The sequence below is a fragment of the Lontra canadensis genome, unplaced genomic scaffold, assembly GCF_010015895.1.
Source record: "Lontra canadensis isolate GAN:19392208 unplaced genomic scaffold, GSC_riverotter_1.0 scaffold11, whole genome shotgun sequence".
Classification (NCBI taxonomy): domain Eukaryota; kingdom Metazoa; phylum Chordata; class Mammalia; order Carnivora; family Mustelidae; genus Lontra; species Lontra canadensis.
This window is the reverse complement of record NW_022631005.1, coordinates 2,470,822-2,475,875: the sequence shown is the minus strand read 5'-3', so window position 1 is coordinate 2,475,875 and position 5,054 is coordinate 2,470,822. Positions and strand designations below refer to the sequence as shown.

Sequence of the window (5,054 nt, the reverse complement as noted above, 5' to 3'; positions counted from 1 at the left end):
CAATGTAGTTTTATTGCCCAATCTAAGAAAGTGTAGTCAGGGGGTGCCTGGTGACTCAGTTGGCTAAGCATCTGCCTTCAGCTCAGGTCATGATCCAGGAGTCCTGGAATCAAGCCCTGTGTCAGTCTCCCTGCTCAGTGGGAAGTCTGCTTCTCCCTTTCCCTATTCCCCTTCCCCTACACATGTGTTCTCTGTCAAATAAATAAATATTTTTTTAGAAGTATGGTCAAGGGGCACCTGGGTGGCTCAGTGGGTTAAAGCCTCTGCCTTCATCTCAGGTCATGTTCGCAGGGTCCTGGGATCGAGCCCCGCATTGGGCTCTCTGCTCAGCAGGGAGCCTGCTTCCTCCTCTCTCTCTGCCTGCCTCTCTGCCTACTTGTGATTTCTGTCTGTCAAATAAATAAATAAAATATTTTTAAAATGAAAATAAAAATAAAAGTATGGTCAAGTATAGGTCATTGTCCTAAAAGGCTTGGGGACATGGAAACAACCTAAGTGTTCATCAACAGATGAATAGATAAAGAAGTTGCGGTTTAGAAATGCAATGAGATATTATTAAGCCATAAACACACACACACACACACACACACACACACACACACACACACAAAAGAAATCATACCTTTTGTGACAACATGGTTGGACCTAGAGGGCTTTAGGCTAAGTGAAATAAGTCAAAGAAAGAAAGACAAACACTGTATAGACTCACTTATTTGTGCAATCTTTAAAAAGAAAAAAAAAGACCTCATAGGAAGTGATCAGACTTGTGGTTACTAGGGTGAGGGGAGGGGGCATTGGTGGAAAGTGGTCAAAAAGTAGAAACTTACAGTTATAAGATCATAAGTACTAGGAATGTAATGTACAACATGACAACTATAGTTAATACTCTGGGGCACCAGGGTGGCTCACTTCATGGTTTCTGGAATGGGACGCGTATCTTAGCTGGTCCTTAATTAGTTCACAATATGATGTCCAAGCCTGGTTTATGTTGTAGGTATCCCATGGCCCCTTTATGTCTAAGAGGCTTCTGTTGCTTCTGGGTGCCCTAGAGATCTAACCATCTGCATAGATGCACCTGACAGCCCTTCTAGGTTCTTTGATTCCTATTTGCCAGGCACTCCTCTAATTACTCTATATGCATTGTCCTATTTAATCATCATAGTAATCCAATATGATAGTTCCTATTTTTATCCATATTTTATAGATGAGGGGCTTTAAGGTTAGGTAATGTGCCGAAACCCCCTTATAGCTCATTAGTGGTAAAGCTTTTGCTATGGAAGGATTCTCTTTACTCTTTTGTGTAACTACTCATTAATAAGTCATTTGCCCATCCTTGCTCTACGTCTCAGATCTTAGACAAATCCTGTGCTATCATCTCCACTTGTGGTCAAATTTATCTTTGCAAAGACCCAGCACATCAAGACATGCCAATTATCTTAATCTCCCTATTCCGTTCATGAAGCAAATATTTCTAGGCATCAGCTATATGTTCAACGCAAATTCTGACAACTGACTGAGATAGGGAGCAAAAGAAATACAAGAGTCCCTTCCATAGAAAACACAAATGGAATTTAACTTAACTAAAAAGAAACCCAAGTTTCTTAATCATTAGCCATGAACAGTTATTTGTTGTTCTTGATGGTTCTTTCTTCTGAGTCGTCTCCCAGAGGTAGCATAACACTCATTTGAGAGCTACCGAACCCCTGAGAGCCCACCTTCCCCCACAGTCCTCCTCAGGGTCCAATGGATCTCAAGTCCCAGTTTCTCAGTTCTCCACTACACTCAAGGTTCCCATAGGGATTAGGGTGAGGATGGACTCTCCAGGAAATTGAAAGCGCCATTTCAAAGTCAATGAGTTTCAGTAGGTTTTAGGAATAAATCTGGTACCCAAGCACTAAATATGAGGTTTTTTTAATGGAAAAATGTGAACATATCACCCCAGAACAATTTTGGGTCCCAGTCTGGCCACATTTCTTGATTATGAACCATGTTAAATTCTTTTTTTTTTTTTTTTTAAGATTTTATTTACTTATTTGACAGACAGAGATCACAAGTAGGCAGAGAGGCAGGCAGAGAGAGAGGAAGGGAAGCAGGCTCCCTGCTGAGCGGAGAGCCTGATGTGAGGCTTGATCCCAGGACCCTGGAATCATGACCTGAGCTGAAGGCAGAGGCTTTAACCCACTGAGCCACCCAGGTGCCCCAGAACCATGTTAAATTCTTTCCATTTCTTAGATATCTTAACTCATAAACCTGGCCACTTTAAAGGGAAATTTCTGGTATTTTCTTTCTTTTTTACTCCCAATTATTAATTTAAGCAAGTTAGTGCTTCTGTCCACTTCAGGCAAAACAAAGCTCTCTGATAGGAATCATTTAAGATTTTACAGAAGTATTTTGCAAAGTTCTAATTATGCTTATTTGTCTCAAAAGTAATTCCTAGGGCACCTGGGTGGCTCCGTGAGTGAAGCCTCTGCCTTCGGCTCAGGTCATGATCTCAGGGTCCTGGGATCAAGCCCCTCATCGGGCTCTCTGCTCAGCGGGGAGCCTGCTTACCCCCCGCACCCCGCCTGCCTCTCTGCCTACTTGTGATCTCTGTCTGTTAAATAAATAAATAAAATATATTTTTTAAGATTTTTATTTATTTATTTGACAGACAGAGATCACAAGTAGGCAGAGAGGCAGGCAGAGAGAGAGGAAAGGAAGCAGGCTCCCCACTGAGCAGAGAGCCCGATGCGGGGCTCAATCCCAGGACCTCGGGATCATGACCTGAGCCGAAGGCAGAGTCTTTAACCCACTGAGCCACCCAGGCGCCCAATAAATAAGATATTTTTAAAAATACACACATTTAAAAAAAAGGTAATTCCTAATTAGCTGAATGTAAGATGACCCACAGTAGGAATTAGTTTTACTGGAAGATCTTAGCCTGTATTTCTGTGTCCATGAGTTTAGTCCTAGAGAAAGGAAGCTCAGAATCATTTGCTTCATCCATCAGGTAGGTCTGGTACAGGAACCTGCTCAAACTGTCCATGATCCTGATGGGAAGCAGAATGTAAGGGCTTTGTAAGAAGAAACATAAAATCTCTGATCCCAGAGAATTAGCAGTTCATCTTGTTGCTTCCTCCTCAGATGAAGAGCAATTTCAGTAGGGTGAAATCCCTGAGCACAGAACCTACAGGAAGGGGAGCATCCTGAAATGGAAAAACCTTAAACTTTGTCTTGAAGAATTTTTAAGCCTCTATCCACCTCAGTTTTGTTATCTGTGAAAGGGGGTCTTAATATCTATTTAGTAGGAGTATTATAAGACCAAGTGAGATATGTGAAAGTGCCCTGTAAAATTTAAAACAATATATATACCATTACAGATTTTGAAAATTCATTTTTGTATGTCCTTTGCTTTTTTAACCTAGAAAATGCCCTGATCAGCCATAACGACCACATTACATATTTTAAAAGCATTGCTAGACTTTGATGATGGTGGTATGGTAGTAGCAATAGCAAGGAAAACAGAAAGAGGAGTGTGCGTGGTGAGGTATATGTGCAAGCCCACGTGCTGGATTTTCTTCATGCCCTAAGATGGTCTGTGAAAGCCTTGTAGAGTTCAGGTAGGAAGGAATGTAACTTACACGGGGGAATCTACCCAGACATCAGAATTCACATGAATCTTACCACCAGAATAATATCCATCACAAGTTCATTTCACTTAAAAAACAAAAAAACAAAAAAACACAAGCTCTGGCCAGTTTTGTTAAAGAAAAATTGTACATGATTTGCTTTTCACCGGTCTATTCTGGCATGCTTCTAATGATATCAGAATCACCTGGATCAATGATAGCCAGCATGCATACTCTGTAGTGTTACCCACATGCTGTGCCCAGTTCAATATTATTGCCACTATAATGATGTGATGGACGCCAGTGTTGGTCGACATGGCACCGTGTTCTATTTCAGATTTCTTCAAGGTTGGGCAGTTGCTGGTGAGGATGACCAGTTTCACTTTCCCATGTCTGACCATTTTCAGAGCCTGCTCGTGCCCCAGCACGTACTTTCTACTTTCAATAATGACTTGGAGTCTGGAGTTGATCAACTCCGGTGACTTTTTGTCTTCTTTGCAGCCATCATCCTCCTGCCTTACACGTAGGACAGCCCCAACCAAGAGCAGCCGCCAAGACAGCTGAGAGGCAGAAAGGGCCATTATTATTTTTTTTTAATAGCCCTTTTTATTGCTAATAGTTTCAAAAACTTGTGTTTGAGATTTCTTTTTACTTTGTTACATTGGTTAAGTTACCTTAAATTAGCCTTTAGATAAGAGTTTATCTTAAGAATGCTCTGTTTTAAGAGATGAGATGAATTCCAGTCTGGAAGCAAAAAGACCTGGAACAGATACCTCTCTCCAATTCCAATCCAATGGAACCCTTAGGCTGAATTCTCTCTCTTGGAAAAAAAAAAAAAAAAAAAAAAAAAAAAAAGGGCTGGGATGTGAGGGTGGAGAAAAGAAAGCTGATAGTGACTCACTCCAGTTTTTGGAAGGAGGTGGATCATGCTTCCACCCCCACAAACCTAGTGCTGGGAAATCCTACTTTAGAAGATGAGGCAGATCTTGGCATGAAAAAATTTTGTTTTTTTAAAAGACTTTATTTATTTATTTATTTATTTATTTGAGAGAGAGAGAGAGAAAGCACAAGCATGAGCAGGGGGGGAGCGGGGGCAGGCGGCTGCAGCGGGGGCAGGCGGCTGCAGCGGGGGCAGGCGGCTGCAGCGGGGACAGTGGGCAGAGGCAGAGGGAGAAGGAGACTCTCCACTGAGCTGCGATCCTTACTTAAGACTCAATCCCAAGGACCCTGGGATCATGACCTGAGCTGAAGGCAGACGCCTAACCAACTGAGCTACCCAGGTGCCCTGACTTGAAAAAAGTTTTTAGTAGTGTCCCACCCTAGTTAAAGAAGCTATATTCATTGTTAGCTTCTAGATAGCACAGTTAAGAGGTAAAAACAGCAAATACCCATTGCGCTTAAAGGCTTTAAAAATGCACATAACTTTTGGGGAGCAATTTCAATTTT

The 5,054-nt window shown here is 41.8% G+C and overlaps 1 pseudogene; it reads right to left on the bottom strand.

The window, feature by feature from the left end:
- Window positions 1-2,902: 2,902 nt before the first annotated feature.
- Window positions 2,903-4,189, bottom strand: LOC116866950 (annotated as a pseudogene).
- Window positions 4,190-5,054: the final 865 nt, after the last annotated feature.